The sequence below is a fragment of the Ruditapes philippinarum genome, unplaced genomic scaffold, assembly GCF_026571515.1.
Source record: "Ruditapes philippinarum isolate M1 unplaced genomic scaffold, ASM2657151v2 ctg3056_1_1_1_1, whole genome shotgun sequence".
In the NCBI taxonomy this organism is placed as follows: domain Eukaryota; kingdom Metazoa; phylum Mollusca; class Bivalvia; order Venerida; family Veneridae; genus Ruditapes; species Ruditapes philippinarum.
Window position 1 is genome coordinate 192,906 of NW_026867339.1, and position 23,958 is coordinate 216,863.

The window sequence follows — 23,958 nt, forward strand, 5'->3', positions numbered from 1 at the left end:
TAAAACATGAAGTTATACAGCTCTTCAAGCATAATTATATCATTTGGATATATTGATGATCAAGTTAACATTCAATGGTGATTTAGATATACTAACTTTTAAATATACATGTTTATGCCAAGGTTCATAAATGCAAATGTCTTGTTTTGAATCATTTTATGCGCCTGTCATTGAATTGAATTTCAAAACCTTTGTGTAACCTTTATAAAAAATGTCTATTTACAATATTCTGTACTGTGTTTATCAGATGTGTGAAGTTGAGGCGGCCTAGCGGCCTGGCGGCCTGGCGGCGTGAAGTTGGCGGCCTAGCAGATGCCTAGCGGCCTGGCGGCGTGAAGTTGGCGGCCTAGCGGCCTGGCGGCGTGAAGTTGGCGGCCTAGCGGCCTGGCGGCCCAGCGGCGTGAAGTTGGCGGCCCAGCGGCCTGGCGGCCTAGCGGCGTGAAGTTGCGGCCTAGCGCTGGCCTAGCGGCCTGGCGGCCTAGCGGCAAAAATTTTAATGTTGTAAAAATGTTTTTTTAACAATAAAACGGCATTTAATGAAGTTTTAAAGATAATTATTGTTATTTAAACGATATATCTAAAGAAAAAATCACTTTCAGAAATTATTTTAATTTTGTCATTTTTGTGAAGTTGGCGGCCCAGCGGCCTAGCGGCCTAGCGGCCCAAAATTTTAATGTTGTAAAAATGTTTTTTTAACAATAAAACGGCATTTAATGAAGTTTTAAAGATAATTATTGTTATTTAAACGATATATCTAAAGAAAAAATCACTTTCAGAAATTATTTTAATTTTGTCATTTTTGTGAAGTTGGCGGCCCAGCGGCCTAGCGAAGTTGGCGGCCCAGCGGCCTAGCGGCCCAAAATTTTTATGTTGTAAAAATGTTTTTTTTAACAATAAAACGGCATTTAATGAAGTTTTAAAGATAATTATTGTTATTTAAACGATATATCTAAAGAAAAAATCACTTTCAGAAATTATTTTAATTTTGTCATTTTTGTGAAGTTGGCGGCCCAGCGGCCTAGCGGCCTAGCGGCCCAAAATTTTTATGTTGTAAAAATGTTTTTTTAACAATAAAACGGCATTTAATGAAGTTTAAAAGATAATTATTGTTATTTAAACGATATATCTAAAGAAAAAATCACTTTCAGAAATTTTTTTAATTTTGTCATTTTTGTGAAGTTGGCGGCCAGCGGCCTAGCGGCCTAGCGGCCCAAAAATTTTATGTTGTAAAAATGTTTTTTTAACAATAAAACGGCATTTAATGAAGTTTTAAAGATAATTATTGTTATTTTAAACGACATATCTAAAGAAAAAATCACTTTCAGAGATTTTTTTAATTTTGTCGTTTTTGTGAAGTTGGCGGCCTAGCGGCCTGGCGGCCTAGCAGCCAAAATTTTTAATGTTGTAAAAATGTTTTTTTAACAATAAAACGGCATTTAATGAAGTTTTAAAGATAATTATTGTTATTTAAACGATATATCTAAAGAAAAAATCACTTTCAGAGATTTTTTTAATTTTGTCATTTTTGTGAAGTTGGCGGCCTAGCGGCCTGGCGGCCTAGCAGCCAAAATTTTTAATGTTGTAAAAATGTTTTTTTTAACAATAAAACGGCATTTAATGAAGTTTTAAAGATAATTATTGTTATTTAAACGATATATCTAAAGAAAAAATCACTTTCAGAGATTTTTTTAATTTTGTCGTTTTTGTGAAGTTGGCGGCCTAGCGGCCCAAAATTTTTATGTTGTAAAAATGTTTTTTTAACAATAAAACGGCATTTAATGAAGTTTTAAAGATAATTATTGTTATTTAAACGATATATCTAAAGAAAAAATCACTTTCAGAGATTTTTTTAATTTTGTCATTTTTGTGAAGTTGGCGGCCTAGCGGCCTGGCGGCCTAGCAGCCAAAAATTTTAATGTTGTAAAAATGTTTTTTTAACAATAAAACGGCATTTAATGAAGTTTTAAAGATAATTATTGTTATTTAAACGATATATCTAAAGAAAAAATCACTTTCAGAGATTTTTTTAATTTTGTCATTTTTGTGAAGTTGGCGGCCTAGCGGCCTGGCGGCCTAGCAGCCAAAAATTTTAATGTTGTAAAAATGTTTTTTTAACAATAAAACGGCATTTAATGAAGTTTTAAAGATAATTATTGTTATTTAAACGATATATCTAAAGAAAAAATCACTTTCAGAGATTTTTTTAAGTTTGTCATTTTTTGTGAAGTTGGCGGCCTAGCGGCCTGGCGGCCTAGCAGCCAAAAATTTTAATGTTGTAAAAATGTTTTTTTAACAATAAAACGGCATTTAATGAAGTTTTAAAGATAATTATTGTTATTTAAACGATATATCTAAAGAAAAAATCACTTTCAGAGATTTTTTTAATTTTGTCATTTTTGTGAAGTTGGCGGCCTAGCGGCCTGGCGGCCTAGCAGCCAAAAATTTTAATGTTGTAAAAATGTTTTTTTAACAATAAAACGGCATTTAATGAAGTTTTAAAGATAATTATTGTTATTTAAACGATATATCTAAAGAAAAAATCACTTTCAGAGATTTTTTTAATTTTGTCATTTTTGTGAAGTTGGCGGCCTAGCGGCCTGGCGGCCTAGCAGCCAAAAATTTTAATGTTGTAAAAATGTTTTTTTAACAATAAAACGGCATTTAATGAAGTTTTAAAGATAATTATTGTTATTTAAACGATATATCTAAAGAAAAAATCACTTTCAGAGATTTTTTTAATTTTGTCATTTTTGTGAAGTTGGCGGCCTAGCGGCCTGGCGGCCTAGCAGCCAAAAATTTTAATGTTGTAAAAATGTTTTTTTAACAATAAAACGGCATTTAATGAAGTTTTAAAGATAATTATTGTTATTTAAACGATATATCTAAAGAAAAAATCACTTTCAGAGATTTTTTTAAGTTTGTCATTTTTGTGAAGTTGGCGGCCCAGCGGCCCGGCGGCCTGGCGGCCAAAAATGATTTTTTAACAATAAAACACATACGCGTTATTTCATACTTGTTCGTGTTTTTGATAATATCGATCAGCCGAACAGGACATAAGAGTGACAGACTGGATCGCAGGCTAATATATGGTGTACAATTTCTGTAACAAATATGAATTGTCCTTTATGAAGTTTTAAAACATTTTTTTCTGGTCCCATCCAATTTATTATCTCCGTTCAATCCATGAGTATAAGTCATCCTTTACTGACTTTACAAAATAACTTTTGCTTACACATTTATTAACAATAACTCATGATTACAGATGGGGCTATGGTCATACCCTAAATGATTACCTCCTTGTTATTGGATGAAACTGAAAAGTTGAATGGTTGGGATTCTGATTGCTAGCACAAGTTATTCGGGTGAAAAATGTATTGAATGTTTCCATGTTGTCATTTTAACGCTATTTTTTTGTTTAAGTTCAAAACGTTAACTTGTAATTTTTAAACATTGATTTGTTTTAACATTTGTATATGTTGTATGTTGCTTGTAAAAGTATGTAGTTGTTTACATTATTATCATGAATCACATGTTTGTCAATATATCGTTTTGTTATTGCTGTACTTTAACACTTCATTCTTATGGTGTTGTATATATGGATATTCCCAGAATAAATGTACAGTACCTTTGCTTTGTAAGGTTTTGCTCCCATTTTCCATCTGCATCGCATAATTGTTATACCTCAACACCGCATAAATTATGGTAAAAAAATACATTTTGTTACAATGGTGCAATATTTGGAATATAATCTTATTTTATAACGGTCATATTATTCTTTAAAATCTTTTGAAAATAAATATAAAAACATAACGTGTACACGAAATAAATATCTTTATAACCATATCATTATGTTATAATACTAAATTATGCATGTATATAATAAATAAAGTATTGTTATGGCGAGTGGTTAGCGCGTCGAAATAGTCAACTATGTATCGCTCACCGTGTGGGCACAAACCAAGACAGGGGCAAGCCGTTATTTCTTGAGCAAGAAACTAAACACTAAATGAACAAAGGCTACCAGGTCACGAAACAACGGAACTACTATGGCGAGAGGTCGAAAGTACGATGACGATGATACGATATTATGCAGAGTTTTCAACATCGTGGTTTCATTTGTTTTTGTTGTTGTTTTTTTTTTTATCTTTTTTTTCTTCTTTTATTTGTTCGACTTTTAACCATCATAAATTCGTTTTAACGCTGTTTCGCGTTATATGTGTGTCGTGATGGCTGTAATGGGACATCGTGGAGATCCCTCAAGAGCAATATTCCAAAGCAAATATATATAGTTGACACTTGCAGTCTCTATTTTCTTTTGAGTCTATTATTGAGAGATAATAAATTATATTATACCTCATTTGCATACGGTCTTCTATATTCAATATGACGTCATCCGGTCCAAAAACCGCATACAGACCGGGGGCGGTCCATAATTCTTACAAGTAAAATGGTTTCCTGCGGGGAACATTTTAAATGATATAAGATATTTCATTTAACTATTTTCAACATTGTTTGGGGGACAACATATAGTCGATCAATATAGAAGAAGGTCATTGGAAACTGGTGACCGTTGATGACCGGAGAAGGTCGAACATTAAACAATTATTTTCTTTTTAAGAAAATGATTCAATAGGCCTACCATTTTATGAATAATTCCGAACAAAAAAATAAGTAAACACACAAGTTTACGCAGAAAATATCTCTATTTATTATGGCATATGCCACTATGATCGAATATTTCAATTAGTATGTATCTCAAATTTTACAGACAATAAATTGTTTATATTAAAGAAACATTGATAATTTTCAAACACATTATTCAAGTTTTTCAACCTTAAACGGTAAAATATTTAAACAAATTACAAATATCACGTAACAGTTATTTTGTTGTAATTAGATGTAATTCTGCCTAATTCCCCAGAGGTAAATCCGTCACGAACCGGCAAACGGTATTTAGCCAGGTTTTCGAAAGTTCAATTAACCAATCATGTAAGGTTTACATATCCCGTGCTCCTCCATGTACCGAAAACAGGTCACGTGCTCCTCCATGCCTCAAAAGTTAAACGCGTACCAATACCCTGCGGTCTCCAGACCGCAGGTTAAACGTAGCTTTCACGACGTGCGAATTTCACGACGACACAAACAGACGATAACTGTCAAAATGGATAGGCGATTTGTCTCTTTATCTGAGACATAAATGTACTACATGTTGATCAAAAGTCATGATTTTTCTTTAATTTAGTTAAAAATTTTATTTATACTGTTTCTGAAATTCTTAAAGTCCGGGTTATTTTGCCTAGTAACATTAAATTAATATTAAATTTCATTAACAAAAATGGAATCACAACTCCTAAATCATCGGTAATCGGAATATTAAAAGAAGAGCATACACAAAATCCGTTTAGGGTTTGAGATATTTCACACACTGAACAAGTAAAATTATTATTTGAAAGCAAATAATAGTAAAAATGACAGCACAAAACAAGGGGATGAAAGGATTTAGATTCTGTATAATAGAACAAATAAAACATGGCCTTTCGTGGAAAATGCAAGTTTAGGGACTAGTTGTTCAGACTTCGGAAGGTATATGGACCTCAGCTGCGCTTCGGGCCAGACCAACCAGTCCGTAAGCTTGCATTTTCCCCGAAAGGCCATTTTTTATTTCTTAAATAAACCCCATATATCATTTCCGATATAGGGCCTTTTCTGTTCTAATATGTTTGAAACCGGTTGTACCGTCCACAAAACTGGATCCCGCGATAACGCAAAAAGTAATGAAAATATTTTTATGAAACTTGATATATGGATAGATGGCAGTATGGAGATTATGCACGTCCTTTTCTTTTCTTCCTATGTTGAAAATTCTGGCTGCTATGGCAACAAATATTCTGAAAATATGGCAAATTTAATAAAAGTCAGATATCTATCTGTGATAACGTTTGTGTAGATGAGCTACGCAATTCGCTGGTCAGTGATTTCCAGCAAATATTACGAAAATTTTCAAACAACATTTTTTAATTATAATTAATTAGTAACATAATGGTCAAGTCTACTATAACGGTGTAAAACAGATATCATATTGTATTTATCATCTTACAAGTATGTAAATAAAAAAACTACTAATTTGCCAACTGTCAACTTAACGCAGTAGGTAAGACTGTCAGTTAAATTTTTATTTGAATATCAATGCAAGGCATGTTCGATTCGCAAAAATTATTTCTGTATTAAAGAATATTTTTATTGTGTTGTGTTTTTTTTTTATTTACTTCTCATTTCACTTTTTCTTTTGTTTTCAATGTATACAAGAAAAAAAAATATTATAATCTGTATATTAAAATTATTAGATATTGTAACAAAACTACCTTGATATCCCAATTCATTTGCATATATCATAAAATTGATAAAATAAGGAAAGAAAAATGTTAGACAATTTCTTAGGCTCGAACTCGTGGTAAAATTTTAAGTCGTATCGTTTACCAACAACTTTACCAAATTTGCCATAAAGTTGTTTTAAATGGTACTTCTTATCTTGTATTATATTTTCTTGCATATCAGACTGGCGTTTCCGTTAGTTTTACCCATGCCGGAAATTTCATCTGGCATGGGGGGTTCCAGATGAGTCGCGTGCTGTACAATGGCACGATAAAGATGACGTCATTTTACCGTTATGAATGATTTTGTAATTCATACGCTGTTGAATGAAAGTAGTTACGGTTGTAATGATATAAATTTTCATTGAAAATAAAGATAAAGAATTTAAAATATAATGGAATATGGTAGAATATGCAAGAAAAATATCTGACATATGTTTGCGGTTCGGATCAGAATATCCGTCCCTCGGTCACCCGCCCATGGGCGGTAACTCGGCAAGCCTCGTTACCGCCCAATGGGCGGATCACCTCGGGACGGATATTCCGATCCGTACCGCAAAATATGACAGATATTATTACTCTTCTTCAAAAAAGCTGTTTTACCTATTATCCCGAGATGATAATTTGGTTCTAACGGTACTTGGGAAAGTCCATTAAAGGGTAAGTCTGCATATCATCGGAGATTGAAAGTGTCAACGACTATTATAGTATAATTTCTAATAAAAATGTGTATCATCGTAGTGGTTAAATTGGTAAATCAGGGTCACTGTAACCTCTTATGAAATGCACTCACAGGTTCGAAACCGACGCTCATACATGACATAGTGATGATGTTATTTTTTTTTCTTTTTCTTTTGTCTGTCTTTTGTATGATCGTTTGAAAATACTTTGCTCTTCCCATTTCTTTTTCTATTTTTTTTGTTATTTGTTTCTTGTTCCCCTCGGTTTAAAGCAAACTGCTACATGTCAAGTGATTAATTAATTAATTAAATTTAGCAATTTAAAAATCAAACTATTTTAAACGCACTACGATTACGAAATATTTATATCTTGAATATATGGATCAATATATAACATACTTAACTTCATTATATTTTTACATTTATGATGATGTCTAACTGTACACAAGTGCATATCAAGCCGTGTCCAAAAAAACAACAACATTGAGGCATCAATGATGGAATTCGGTAGTTTCATATAATATAACCGGTTTATTTGTTATAAGTCGATATTACTAGTAATACATGTATCATACAAATACTGTACATCTTTTATGAATATTTCAACATAAATCGTTTACCATTTAAGTAGTAATTTTATATGATACCAGATCTTCAATATATGGATCCAAGTAAGTCATGAATGGAACCAGATGCTATTATATGAAACCGAATTATCAATATATTAAATCAATTTTACAATATATGAAACCAGTTTATCAATATATGTAACCGAAGTAGCAATATAAAAGTTGATTTTCACATTATATGATACCAGTTCTTCAATATATGATACCAAAGTAGCAATATATTGAACCAAAATGTCATTATATTGACGGGACTTTTTTACAGGCTGTATTCTATCCTTGCACCGGTATTACAGTCCTTGTTTAAAGAACATCGTGCTTCACTTACTGCATACTGACTGCATACTATAAGGAAAAAATATTTGAAATTAACGTCACATTCACTTAAAATGGGCTGGGCAGGCAAAACTTATCGTTATATATGTAGGAGTTGTATGTCATAATTTAAGCTATTGAGTCGTACTGACCATTAAAAAAAACATGTTTAAAAAATAAGTTCATCTCGACCTTTACCTTTGATCAAAAATAGGCAGTGCCAGAAGGACACATCAAGGTTAATCTACTGACAAAGTTAAAAAATAACTTGTCAAATAATAATTGATTTCATGAAAAAGTTTATGCATTGTAACCCAGTGACCTCGGTCTTTGACTTGTTGACTTGAAAATAGGCTATTTTGGTTCCATATAATGACAATTGCTATCATAGAATGTAACATCAACTTATATACTAGCTGCTACTTTGGTTCGATACATTAATAAAATGGTTCCATATGTTGTAAAAAAGACTTAATATAATGATAATTCGGTTTCATATAAGGGCATATTGAATATCTGGTATCATATAATGTGACAATTAACTTATATATTGATACTTTGGCTCCATACATTGATAAAATGGTTTCATATATTGTAAAAATGAATTAATATATTGATAATTCGGTTTCATATAAGGACACCTCGTTCCATATATTGTTACTTTGGTTCCATATATTGAATAATTTGTATCATATATTGTAATAACCAACTCATACATTGATACTTTGGTTCCATACATTGATAAAATGGTTTCATATATTATAAAAATGAATAAATATATTGATAATTTGGTTTCATATAAGAACACCTTGTTCCATACGTTGTTACTTTGGTTCCACATATTGAATTATTGGAATCATATATTGTAATAACCAACTCATATATTGCTACTTTGGTTCCATACATTGATAAAATGGTTTCATATATTTTAAAAATGATTTACTATATTGATAATTTGGTTTCATAGAAGGACACCTGGTTTCATACATTGCTACTTTGGTTCCATATATTGAATAATTTGTATAACCAACTCATATATTGCTACTTTGGTTCCATACATTGATAAAATGGTTTCATATTTTGTAAAAATGAATTAACATATTGATAATTCGGTTTCATATCAGGACATCTGGTTCCATACATGGCTACTTTGGTAACATATATTGAAGAATTGGAATCATATATTGAGAAAAACAACTTATATATTGCTAACTCGGTTTCATACACTGACAGTATGGTTTCATATATTGTTACTGTGGATTAATATAATGGATTCCGGTTAAATAAGAAGGTGTTTTCAATTCATATATAGTCGAAGTGAACTCATATATTATCCAAATGGTTACATAAATTGAAAAAGAACAATATCAGACAGCCATGGGTTTCCATAAAATCTGCTATAAAATGATATTTATCGGCTGCTTTTAAATTGGTCAGATGTCACTGGGTCATTAAAGATGTTATCGCATGGTTTGGAACTTTTCATTTGTTCTTACTTACCCATTATCAATGAGCATTTGAAAACTGTATTGATATATAACAGTACAATTTTTTCATTGCTTCAGATAGGAAAAAATCTCGAATGATATATAACAGTTGTTTTTTTTTGCGCACAGGTCTGTTATATAACAATGAAATTTTTTTTTACAGAGGCTCCAATTGGGCAATGGTACCGAACATTCCCAGTGGCAAAAAAAAATAAAATAAAATAAATTAAAAAAGGTACATTCGCTGAAATAATTATTTCCACTGAAAAAAAAGCTCTTTAACACATTACTTCATGAGCATTTTGTGAAAGGGATACGGACAAAAGCACGCCCCGGACGAAAGCCCCTACCCCGTCTAAAAATGACAATGTGAACAAAAGCCCCCACCCCTTCACCCCCATGAAATTAACACATAGGACAAAAGCCCCCCATAAAAAAGTAAGGTAGGACAAAAGCCCCCCCCCCATGGTCAATCAAATTTACATATAGTGTATTAAAGTTGTGTTTTTTATGTGTTTAAAAGGGAATGTCAGACATAATCCCCTTCGGACAAAATCCCCTTCACCTACCCGGACAAAATCCCCTTCATGGGTGGACATAATCCCCTTCATTTTTTTGCAAGGCTGGACAAAATCCCCTTTACTACCCGGGAAAAATCCCCTTGTTTCATAGGTTTCTAATGTATTATTATGCTCCATAAAAATTGATGAATAATTTATATTATACTCCCTAAAAATTGATGAATAATGAACTTTTGTTTTTTTATTTATAATTATGTAGCAATAGTTACCTTTATTTAGTTTAGAAGTTTTCATTAAAATTATGGTAAATTATCAACTGCATAACACGGAAGACGGACAAAACCCCACCAGTTAAAACCCCACCACTCAAAATTTTATAGAGTGGACAAAACCCCACCACTAAATTTTATAGAGTGGACAAAACCCCACCACTAAATTTTACAGAGTGGACAAAACCCCACCACTTACCAATTATTGGGCAAGATTTGATGAATTAAAATATATATAATATACAGTACACATCTTCACATTTTATTTTTTTAATTTCAATTTTAAGAGATTATACAAATAATTTACAAACTGTTAAATCAACATCAAAGAGCAGTCATTTATTTGAGACTGTGCCACATTTATGACCTTGAATTATCCATTATTTTTAGTTTCTTCAAATTCATTTCTTCAATTTATTTATATAGAAAATAAACTACTTAATAATCAAGAATGAAGCACATTTTCATCAATTAATGATTAAAAAATAGCACATTTTTATAGCACATTTTTTAATTTATTCAGTTCAGTCAATTTTCGTTCATTGTACTTCATTGTACTTAGTTTAAGTGGATACTGTGGCTGATAGCCTATAGAAACTCGGGTACGGTCTTCTCCTTATTGATGAGTTGTTCACACATTCTTTTGAGTTTTGCTGATGCACAATTGTTAGTTTTTTAACATGTTTACAAGAAAGTTTTGTCCACTCTATAAAACTGAAGTGGTGGGGTTTTGTCCACTCTATAAAATTTAGTGGTGGGGTTTTGTCCACTCTATAAAATTTTGAGTGGTGGGGTTTTAACTGGTGGGGTTTTGACCTACATTCGCATAACACATATTTGATTAGGCAATTTCTTTAAAAGTTTTAAATTGATTAGTATGAAGCCAATAATTGTTTCATTGATTGTATAAGTTGATAATTCTAATTGATATATACTATCCATTGTTACAATTTCTATTGATGAAAGAGTAATAATTTAATCAAACCAAGATCACTGCACTACTTGATTGATTGTTATGAATGCTTTAACAAAGCAATTTAAATGTGATTTAAATGTTGCTAATTGGATGTGCTTTTCTGCTGAAATATTTTCTCCTCATTTATACATTAAGATATTTACTACACAGCATAATGCAGTATGTTGCTCTCATACCCACTTAAAAATCAAAGCACAGAAGGCGCTGAATTTGTTTGGGTCTCAGAATGTAAGAAAGGTGCAGGTTGTGAGATTATATGTATAGTGCCACCAATGCTTTCCAGCGTTTTAATTGTAGTAAATTGGCTATAAGACTTATTGCAACACTGATATGCAATCCAATGTTTATTTGACTTAAACAATTTGAAAAAAAAAATGAGTTGCCTTTACTGGGATTTGAACTCCAGGCCTCTCGCTTCATAGGCGAGCGCGAAAACCCTTCAGCCACGGTGAATTTATATGTGAACGACCTGAAGAAAACCATATTATTCTAAATTAGGGCTTTTAACGACTTTAACTGTTGTTTAACACAGATGTAAATAATCCTGGAGCTTACTATAAGCATGTATATTTATAAAGAATCAAAGGGATGCAAGTTCTGTGGTATTTTCTGATCTTTGCAATCTTAATCGTACTGTATATCTGTATGCATTTTCCTGTATAAGTTTATTTTTATGTATTATAATTCATTTTGCAAGGCACCAGAGTTTGATACATACGGAATTCTGCATAACTAGAGATGCATCAAAAAATCATTTATGTTCATTTTTTTACGACTGTCACACTTTATCCTTGCATATCATGGCTACTTCCTTAACAAAGACACTTAAAAAAGAATTTAAAAAAAATGTTTCCTCGACTTGGATTTGAACTCCAGACCTCTCACTCTGAAGCGAGCGCGTTACCCCTGCACCACGGAGAAGTTATACAAATAATTTCTGAATAACATCAAGTCATTCTAGATTTAGAACTTCCATTGCATTTCGGGTTTGTTATCCTTATTAATTTCAAGGTATTTTGTTCAGGATAAACCAGTTGTTTAAAATTGAATTAAATAATTTAGCGAAAATCTTCTCGCCCAAACAGTCCGACATGTAGAATCTATATATTCCACTACTCGGTTTGTGTAGTATCCGGTAATCGATATCGCTAAAAATAGTATTTTCATTGATAAAATCATATTCATCCGCGTAATTTGTGATTGTGCATTTATTGACAATTCTATTAGCCAACGCTATTTTTAAACTTTGAATGCGTTGTTATTTGTTGGATACTTGTAACAAAATAAAAATATTTCTTTCTTTTAAATCGCTAGTTTTAAGCTGTTTTGAGAACTACTTGTTGTTAGGTTTGTTGTGAACTTCTGTGTCAGAGATTGAATGTCCGCTTTGTATTTACTTAATTTCGATCAGAAAATACAATAAAACAATATTAGAAATCTTCGACCATTCGGGAATTATTTTGCTTGAAAATTAATTCGCCTGTTTTTGACCATCTTTACGCAGTGATCTCCCCTGAATTTTTCGGCGTTAGTGTACATATAAAGGGAAGTAACCGCTTCAAAAAAGTGGACTACTTTCGGCGTTTGCAATTAACAACATTAGACTCTGAAATTTCGCTACCATTATTTGTTTGGTCTGACGACCCAAACAAATAAAAACGAATATCCCTCTGAGGCGGATTTTGTCCTAGGTAGCAATTTTATGAAGGGGATTTTTGTCCACTTCAAAATTTCACAAATGAAGGGGATTATGTCCACCCATGAAGGGGATTATGTCCGGATATACAAAAATACATGAAGGGGATTTTGTCCGAAGGGGATTATGTCCGTACTCCGTTTAAAAGATATGTATGGACATCACATGTAGGTGACATAAAGCAAAGGATATTAATTTGATCCTTTTACAAATTTACAAAAGTGATTAAACATTACTACTCTTCTGAACCTTGTTGTGTATATGAAAAGCTATGAATTCAGTATGCATGAATTATTTCATCTGTTATCAAATACTTTGTTATCACTTCAACAAATATAAATAAACATTAAAACAAACTCTTTTCATTTTTATTTAAAAGTTTATGTGTAACGGCGTCGACATTTTTTTAGCAGAAACATCCCTTGATGTCGCCCCAGCCAGTACCAACGAGTTTCATGTACTTACAGTATGTGTTACTGCATCGTGTCACCCCCTGTGGTGTGACTTTGGGGGTTATAACCGGTTATAAATAATTTAACGGATAACGTAGGGGTCTGAGAGAGAACAGCCGAATTATGACACTTTGTTTGATGCGCGTCAGACTAACTTAATTTGAGTCGGCATAACTTTCTTGATAAACAAGCATTTTACATGCGGTTTAAAGCACATTCATGAAAGGAATTCAATTACGGAGGGAACCGTGTCAGGGATTTTTGTTTGCTCAATCAGCGACTCAATAATCTTTAATTACGTAATATGTATGGTGAAAAAAAGTCGCATAAGTTGTTCAACAAGACGTCGACAGTAATTTGTTTTTAGAAAAGATAGAAAAAATCTGAAACTGTGTCCACCAGATATTTATAATTATGTTTATATTCCAAGAGTTTGAAAACAAAAAATAAAAAATGACTTTGATATAACGATTTAACATTATAGATTTTTTTTATCAAAATCAATAATTTACAAAGACATTTCCTTTGAAATACGATATTTTTATGAAGATCAAAGACATTTAATGCACAAAATTTAAATATTAAATTAAAGATTATAAAGGGGTGGCAGGAAAAGAACTATATACAAAAACACATTACATGGAAACAGGTCATTGAATATCATCGGGCCTGATAGTGTAGTGGTTATGTTACTTGTCTTGCATACGGAAGGTTTTGAGTTCAAATCCAACAAAGGGGTAATACTTTTTTAGGCCCTTTGTATTTTTTTTAATTTCTTTTTTCAATTTATAATTTTTTATACATGTATATATAATTCTGGATACGGACAAAAGCCCCCTCCTCGGACGAAAGCCCCCCCCCCCCGTTTAAAAATGACAAGGTGGACAAGAGTCCCCCCCATGAATTTTCCACATAGGACAAAAGCCCCCTATAAAAAAGTAAAAGTAGGACAAAGCCCCCCCATTCATAAAAAGTAAAGGTAGGACAAAAGACCAGTCAGTTTAAGTTTATTTATACTCGGCGCCGGTATAACCATCTGTCCGAGAATATAGCATCCTTGCCGGTCCACTAAGGTAGTCACATCGGAGACGTCTTTGTCAAGCTGAATTTTCCTGTAGCCTATTCTTCGTTCGTTGGTGGTAGAGGAGTACGACAATACTGGCCAGGCATCAAGTTCCATACTGACGAAAACAAAAACGGCTCTCATTAGCGCCAACCCTCCAGAGTTAGTCACGACAGGTCAACCAATCACCTCTGGTACTTAAGATGACTTGACCTTGACCTGCCGTGTGCCTTTTCCTCGACGTGCACGCCTCTGGAGGGATTTGGAGAAGGTCAAAAGACCCCCATCAAATTTACATTTAATGACATAAGTACTTTCACAAGTTTTAGCCATTTTGATTGTGATGTATATGTTGTACACGTGATTAAACGAAAATGAACTATTTGAATTGAATTAACGAAGCTGTTCGTTGTGTATTTTCAATAATTATTTGTTATCTAATTTCATATAAATTGCCATAACTTATGTTAAATAAATATTATAAACACTTAAAATCTAAAAGTGGTTACCAGGCGTCTGTATAAAATATAATGTGAATTGTATATCATAAAACATGTTGCCGCCAACTTCACAAAAATGACAAAATTAAAAAAATCTCTGAAAGTGATTTTTTCTTTAGATATATCGTTTAAATAACAATAATTATCTTTAAAACTTCATTAAATGCCGTTTTATTGTTAAAAAACATTTTTACAACATTAAAATTTTTGGCTGCTAGGCCGCCAGGCCGCTAGGCCGCCAACTTCACAAAAACGACAAAATTAAAAAAATCTCTGAAAGTGATTTTTTCTTTAGATATATCGTTTAAATAACAATAATTATCTTTAAAACTTCATTAAATGCCGTTTTATTGTTAAAAAAACATTTTTACAACATTAAAATTTTTGACTGCTAGGCCGCCAGGCCGCTAGGCCGCCAACTTCACAAAAATGACAAAATTAAAAATATCTCTGAAAGTGATTTTTTCTTTAGATATATCGTTTAAATAACAATAATTATCTTTAAAACTTCATTAAATGCCGTTTTATTGTTAAAAAAACATTTTTACAACATTAAAATTTTTGGCTGCTAGGCCGCCAGGCCGCTAGGCCGCCAACTTCACAAAAACGACAAAATTAAAAAAATCTCTGAAAGTGATTTTTTCTTTAGATATATCGTTTAAATAACAATAATTATCTTTAAAACTTCATTAAATGCCGTTTTATTGTTAAAAAAACATTTTTACAACATTAAAATTTTTGGCTGCTAGGCCGCCAGGCCGCTAGGCCGCCAACTTCACAAAAATGACAAAATTAAAAAAATCTCTGAAAGTGATTTTTTCTTTAGATATATCGTTTAAATAACAATAATTATCTTTAAAACTTCATTAAATGCCGTTTTATTGTTAAAAAACATTTTTACAACATTAAAATTTTTGGCTGCTAGGCCGCCAGGCCGCTAGGCCGCCAACTTCACAAAAATGACAAAATTAAAAAAAATCTCTGAAAGTGATTTTTTCTTTAGATATGTCGTTTAAATAACAATAATTATCTTTAAAACTTCATGAAATGCCGTTTTATTGTTAAAAAAACATTTTTACAACATTAAAATTTTTGGCTGCTAGGCCGCCAGGCCGCTAGGCCGCCAACTTCACAAAAATGACAAACTTAAAAAAATCTCTGAAAGTGATTTTTTCTTTAGATATATCGTTTAAATAACAATAATTATCTTTAAAACTTCATTAAATGCCGTTTTATTGTTAAAAAAACATTTTTACAACATTAAAATTTTTGGCCGCTAGGCCGCCAGGCCGCTAGGCCGCCAACTTCACGCCGCTAGGCCGCCAGGCCGCTGGGCCGCCAACTTCACGCCGCTGGGCCGCCAGGCCGCTAGGCCGCCAACTTCACGCCGCCAGGCCGCTAGGCCGCTAGGCCGCCAACTTCACGCCGCCAGGCCGCCAGGCCGCTAGGCCGCCAACTTCACACATCTTTTTGTTTCTACCCTAGCTTGTCTCGGGTTAACTGTCAATTATCCTAGGAGAGTTCTGAGATTTACCGTTTGTTGTTAATACTAATAATAGCAATGTTGTTGGTAAGCAAAGCGTTTCTCTTTTGCTATTGAAATCAAGTGCCAGCAATAGTTTCAAAAATGCGAAGTACATAGACAATTTCACACATAAATATTTCAAAATCATACAGAAAGATTACGTTATAATCAGTTTGCTAGGGGAGCTAGTCATGATACACGATAAGACTGTATGAAAATGACGTATTCTAACTGTGTGTCTAACCTTTGTTATCGTAAATGCCTTTGTAATTACTTTTCGATTGTTTACAGAATTATGGCGTTTCCCCACTGTGTCAAATAAATCAGTAAATTCGCTTTATACTTCGACGTGTTGCGAATATTTAATAACATTTACCAAGTTTTTTCACTTCTTTTTAATGCGAAATATTTTACAAGTACACACACACATATTTTGGTTGTTCAATACAGTTCAGTGAAATTAGCATTAATTCAAATCACTACGATTGCCATTTTCAGTATTTGAGGGAAACAAATGAATGCATACTGTAATGACAGAAATACGGTTCTGTAGTGTTATATAACAGCCCTGTGTCTCTGAATTAATTACTTCAGTTACTTCATTAATTAATACATTGATTCTACATTCATATAGTAAATGGAATCTGCGCTTAAATTTCTTTCTTTGTTCCTTTCTTCTTAATTAGTTTGCAGTCGTGACCGAAGTCTTTAAAAAAATAATTTGAAATCATCAAAAATATCAAAAATAATCTACCTTTTAAATCATTATTTATCCATGCCTTTCTCTGAAATTAATTTTACAGAGAATTGTTGTTTTATTTTATAAGTGTACAAAGACATGTGCCTGCTTTATATGTGACATTTTTATAATCTCTTGGAAAAATAAATACGCTATTTTAGTATTTTACAGTTTTATAAATGAGATGAATGGCACAATTCTTTGATCAACCGATATCTTAATATGATTCAAAGAAGTTAAATTTGTTTGTTGAAATTCCATATACACATTGCCAGTTGGAATCATAGCCAATACCTTATTTAACACGCTCCATTATGTGACCCATTACCGATAAGTATCATATCAAAAATAGAATGATGCCGTTTTACTAAACTTCTTTTTCAGTTACAAGCCAGGGGAAACTACTCTATACGACATGATCCATATTGTGTTGGAATTGATGAATGAACTTTAATTATACACAAATAAGCAATTACTTGTCTATAAAACCTTTGCTCGCGATAAAAGAAATATATCTCTGAAAGAATTGTCTCAAGATTCTAGGTTAAAAACAATGTATAATTTATAATGTGATCATTTTTGTGCTTTCAGCATTGACAGTACGATATATCACCCGAAGGTTTATTGGGGAGTATTGTCCAACACTTGGTAAGTTATTTTGAGAGTAAAGCTTTTTCCAGATCACAACCATATACAATTACGTAATGTCGTGCATGTGATGCAAAGTATGTACTGGTATACAAAATAAAGTGATGAATTTCATTAACTGATTTACTTACGCTGTTTAGCAATTAAAAGAACAATCTCATCTGACAACGTATGATGTCCATGTTTATAACTAGATAAACCTAGCGAGAATAAATGTTGGTTGTTTAGGCAGTAATCAGGATAGAAAGTGAATTTATTCGATTGATTTTAATGCTTTCTGTATAAATATTTTTTTTCGATTTTTGAAACGGCCGAAATTGTCACTTAGATCCATGATAAAATTACGATATTAAAGCAGTAAAGACAGTATTACTTTTAAAAGTTCAAGAAAAATCTGATCAAAACACTTTAATTGAGTTTCAAGCAGAAAAAAACTTTGCATCTTTTACATGGTAAAGTATAACATTTTTTCTAATAATAATGGAAAACCACCTGTTCAATGTTGTCGGGTTTTTTTTTTTTTTTTTTTTTTTTTTTTTTTTACAAAAAAAAATATTTGTTATGTTATGAATATAATTATAATGCTATTCATCTGTCATGTGAATTTCGTTCTTGATTATAACACTCGTATTATATCATGTTTAAGTATTATGGATGTTATTTTGTAATATCAAGTATAATATTGTATTACAGAAAGTATACATAAGGTTCAAACCTCTGTAGATGATGAAGACATACGGCTGGAGATATTAGACACAGCAGGTCAGGTACACACAATCATTTCTTCTATTCAACGTTATAATAAGGTGAATCTTCCGGCACAAAGTCGGGGCTAAAAAAAAATGTGTTCACAAAGTTGCCACAACCGTGCTAGTCCAGAGCTGTTCAACCAAGCTTTATTTTAAATCACAATTGATATGTAATATATCCATTGTAAAATAAAGAAAAGAAAATTATTTTTTTTCCAATGCACATGAAAGTGTTTTTATATATAAAGGGGTGAAACACAAACGTTTCGTCAAATAAATAAGTGGTAAAATTTCGTCTCGATTGGCCAAAATGTACATCAGTGCTGTCTGTGTAATCTGTATACTGTAGCCCAATAATTGTTTTTTGTGTATTGAAATACCTTAAACAACGGATGAATTTCAAAATTGGACAAATCCATTGTTCAAACAAATTCAGCATGGTAAGTATGACGGCCATTTATTTACCACCATGATGTTTTAGGCAAATTATTTTGTCATTCAAATCCACATTTTCTTAATAAATTGATGCGATGAATATATGCTGCCTTGAAAATGTAAAATATTAGAAATGCAGAAATTTGGTAAGACCTTTGGCATACTGTAACAATTTGCCTTGTTTGTTGTAGCTGATGGACACGGGATGTGTCTGGAAGGATTATTACGCTTTCTGGGGAGATTGTTATATTTACGTTTATTCCATCAATGACAAAGATAGCTTCGAACAAATAATCAACTTTAAAAGAAAAATAGAAAGCGTGAGAAGAGAACACAACATGTGGTCTGTTAGTTGGGAACAAATCTGATCTACTCCATGATCGTCATGTACCGGAATCAGACGCGATGGAGTTAGCAGACGAGATTGGATGTAGATCGTATGAAGTGTCGGCTGCTGACTGGACACAAGTTGATAAGAATTATTGATATGTTCAATGATATTGTACGAGACTACAGAAAATTACGGACAACCCCGTGATATTCGTGCAAGACGACCAAGTTCGTCGACAAGATTTAGACAAGCTATTCAAAAAGTGATAAGTGGACGCAGTATTCCTAAAAGAATATCACAGACTAATTCCTAGCATTTAATATACATCTTGACCAATATTTAACATACCTCATAATTCTTTATTCGTTCAAATATTGATAGAACTTTTAACTTTGTACTTGTATTCTTCGATGTTATTTTTGTTTCAGAAATGACCTTATAATCGACATATCTATCTTCTGAATAAGCCGTAATTTTACAAGTACCAAGTTAATTCAGACCGCCGTAATTTTACAAGTACCAAGTTAATTCAGACCACGAACACTTGGGAGACCAGATATTTAGATAAGATTTGTGGATATTTTGGGATGACCGTCCTTGAGACATTACAGACGATTGTAAGGTACACCTATGACCACAATCTAAGAGCATACATTTATATGATGAGACATACATTTGCGATATTTTGTTATTTCTGAACTATCATGTCAAGAACTATTTTCTAAAATATGCAGCGAGTATCATATGATAGCAGTCCAAATACGTGTATTTTATATTTGAATATACATGTACTATAAACAACATCATCTCTGCAACCACAATATTTATTTTGACCAAACTTCAAAAGAATGATCATTGGATGACCGTCTTCAAGCAATAGTATATAAATGGTTCTAGTCTGATGAAAAAGAAGGAGGAACTGGGCTCGATTTCCGACGGTCACGGTCACTTTCATTATGATTGATCATAAAATCGTTTGTACTTTCATTACATTGTGCCTCCGCTCTGGCAAGAACAGAAGTAATAAAAGTTCCTTACAAAAGTGGAGGCATCTAGTACTGATAGCATCTAGTACTTGGCAGGCTAAGCAGCCAGCTCAGGAGCAATGCGGTTGTTAAATTGTGCTCTGTTGAATTCAAAGTTGCTAACGTCCGTGTAATCTGGTTAGTAAACTACAAAAACCACCACCAATTCATAAAGACATATCAGCTAATAAGGCTTTAAACCGAGCCTGGAACATTTTCAATTTTGCCGTGTTGGAATTTCTTTAGGGATTCTGTTTTTTCTCTACTTTAAAATGAAAAATTTTCCACATTTAAATGCTCAGTGTTTAGATATATGGTTAAATAGCAGTATCACCTTGTGGCCTCATGACGTTTAACATTTTTTTTTAAAAAAATGCCCCTGGTGTCAATTAGTTCATATACACGTAGGCCTTTTTGTCTGAAACTTCATTGCTTAAATCTTAGATATTTGGCATGTGGTATCACAATGTGGTTCTTTACAAACTTTATAAAAGAGGGCTTAGGTCGCCCTGGATCGCATATTTGAGATCCAATCTTACACAATTTCATCAATTTGAAAGCAAAAGTAAGTGATAAAAATCACATTTGATTTGACATTTTTTACCATGATTTATAAAATATTTGTAAAGGTCCTCTTATGCTACATTTCAAATATTTAAGTACTTGGCATTGTACTTTAATTGTGGGTTTAACGACATAGTGGCACATTATTCGCCATGCCGCGACGACCACTTCTTTGAATAAAAATCCGGCCGGTGACAATTTTGACCCTGGTGACATGATTAATACAACTGTTGTAAAGGACCACAAGGTGATGCTATATTGCTTTATTTATTATCTGGGCACTGAAGTTTTTGAAGTAGAACATTATATTGGACGAGCCATTTTTTGACACAATGAATACAATTTAAGTGACATTTGTTGAAATATACTGGACAATGCGACATACAAAACATCTTAGATATGTGCATTGTAGTTTTCAAAAAAGTAAAAAAAAGTTTTCCTTTATAATGTTGTGGAAAATAACGGTCCCAAGGGCGGGGCCTCATTATATAACTTTTACAAAGGACCACAACTGTTGTTACATAGAAAGATCTATGCTCTTGGTGTCGTTTTTTAGAAGTTTAAAAACTTTGGGTTTTTTGGAATGTCTAAAGTGGTTAAGATTGACATCGGCCATCGGGGTAAAAACTTCGAATGGCCGAACATAATTTGGTACTTATGACATAAAGGCCGATCAAAAATATATACTAAATGGTCGATAATAGTCGAAGTAGTCAAAATAGGCAATTTTCCGAAAGTTTAAGGCAGGCAGAGATTTCATTTTAATACTAGAACTATCGCTACAGACATTCATACCTGGTGGAAACTGGAATAACTCCATAGCAAAAAAGTATAGATGAAAGCATTAAGAGAGACTATTCATAAATATCAACATTTTTTATCATTCACTAAGTAACTTTACTGATCCTTCACATTTCCCTTAATATTCACTGCAGCTAAATTTACATATTGTCCCTGGTAAAATGTTAATTTAAAGAATGTTACCTAAGTGAAAAAGCTGCTTAATTATGTCAAATTAATATCAGTTGGAAACAGAGTTATTTATCTAGAGGTAAAACGGCAGTTACAAAAAATACATGTATTTGTATTAAACTACCAGCATTATCAAACTCATACAATTGTAATGTGATTATTGCATTGATATTTCAAGTTTCAACTTAACATATCTACTGTTTCCTGAGAAGGTATAACAACCAGTTACAGCCAACAAATAAATAAATAAATAAATAAATAGAAATAAAATAAAATAGATAAATAGATAAAAATAATTTAAAGTCTAGGTCATTTATGACTCAAACACAATATAAGTCTATAAACTTGAAGATCTATTCTAAAGGTTTGTTGTGTCCAAGTATGAAGAAACTTTATTTATTTATAACAAAGCTTTAGCTACTTTGATACATTCTTGGCTATTTTCCATGTTAAAAAGGGTGAATAATTCTGTCAAAGTAACTGTGAGAGTTAGAAATCTTGGCATAAATTCTTTAATTTGCGAAATTGCATTGGTGTTTCAAGTTTCAACTCAATACCTGAAATTCTTGAGAGAGCGGAACGGGACAAAGTGATTCCTATATAACTCCCATCCCCACCCCACAAAAAAAAAAAAAAAAATAAAAACAAGTACAAATACAAAAAACGAACTCTGTTTTGTAGGGCATAATAACGACAGCTGGTTAATTCATTTGGAATAAGGATCTAAAGTTTCACATTAACGCTTTCAATAATCATAGGCATTTAAACGCTAAAAAGTATCTGTTGTTTGTTAGTGAAACAAATTATAATTGTCATCGTTTGCTTTCTAATCATTCTAAACGTCAAAAGATTGATGACACAAAAAGGAAACGATCTGGAAGATCTCTTTAGAAATTGTCACCCTAACTGAAGAAATAAATGAACCAAACTCGAACAAAAAATTTATAAATAAATGGCTTTGGTTTAATGAATTGATTCAGTTAAAGATAACATTTTTACTAAAGCAAAATTGCGTGTATCGATGTGATTTTAGAATGTAAAATGATTGACCCTTTAAAGTGTTGCTTTCAAATATTCCAATGAACCAGTATATTTATCAAAACGCGAACGTCTTAAGATGGGCATACACGCCTGTATTCACTTCTCATCTATCAAACAGAAGCTAAACATTCTTATGCTAAGGATCCAGGCCTAACAAAGTTTAAAATTAAGTGAACATATGATCTAAAATTGTTTAATCATATCTATGATTACAGAATATATCAAAATATTTATTTACATGTTCATTGCCATCAATATTTAAAGAGCCATATTTTGTTTATGTTGGAGAATTCTTCTGTTTCATAATCTATTTACTATAGAAATCAGTGTTGTTATCAAAAACGTTTTTTACTTGAAAATGTCGCATATTTTTCAATTAAATTTTTTCGTTTGAGATTCCCCGACACTGACCTTTTTTATCTTCATTTGGTGTTTCGTTAGGATCACTTCTGTAAAGCTAGCCTGCAACATTTTCATAATTCCGTTTTGAGCGTTCAGAGAAATAATTGGCGTGCAGCAATCTCCCTGGTAGACCTCTACGGTAGACCTCTACTACAGGTATTAAAAAATTATGTTTCTGGGTCTAAAACATATAGGTCACTTACTTAACATAGAATGTTAATAGTAAATATGCCCTATGAACACATCAGCTGATGTTTTAAATTCGAAGTTTTACCATTTCACGTTAAATGTTGAATTCTGCTTAAGTCAATGCTTGGGGGCGTTGAAGGTAACTTACATTTCAAGTACCGTTTATGAACAGGCTCAATCAAACTGAGATCTAAAATGGTCGGCCCCTTGGCACATACTTGAATAGAAAATATCGTTAAATCCACTTACCCAGATATTTCAATGCAAAAAGTTTAGATATTTTGGCATGTTGCATCCATAGGAGAACTTGAGAAAAGTTTTATAAATCATGGCTGTTGGTCACAAAAAATGACACGCCCTAATGTGATTACTTCTGATTTCA

At 32.4% G+C, this 23,958-nt stretch overlaps 1 pseudogene; it reads left to right on the forward strand.

Annotated features, from left to right (window-relative positions):
• The window catches only part of LOC132735775 (ras-related and estrogen-regulated growth inhibitor-like), a 44,910-nt pseudogene extending 24,986 nt beyond the window's left edge, over window positions 1-19,924 (forward strand).
• Window positions 19,925-23,958: the final 4,034 nt, after the last annotated feature.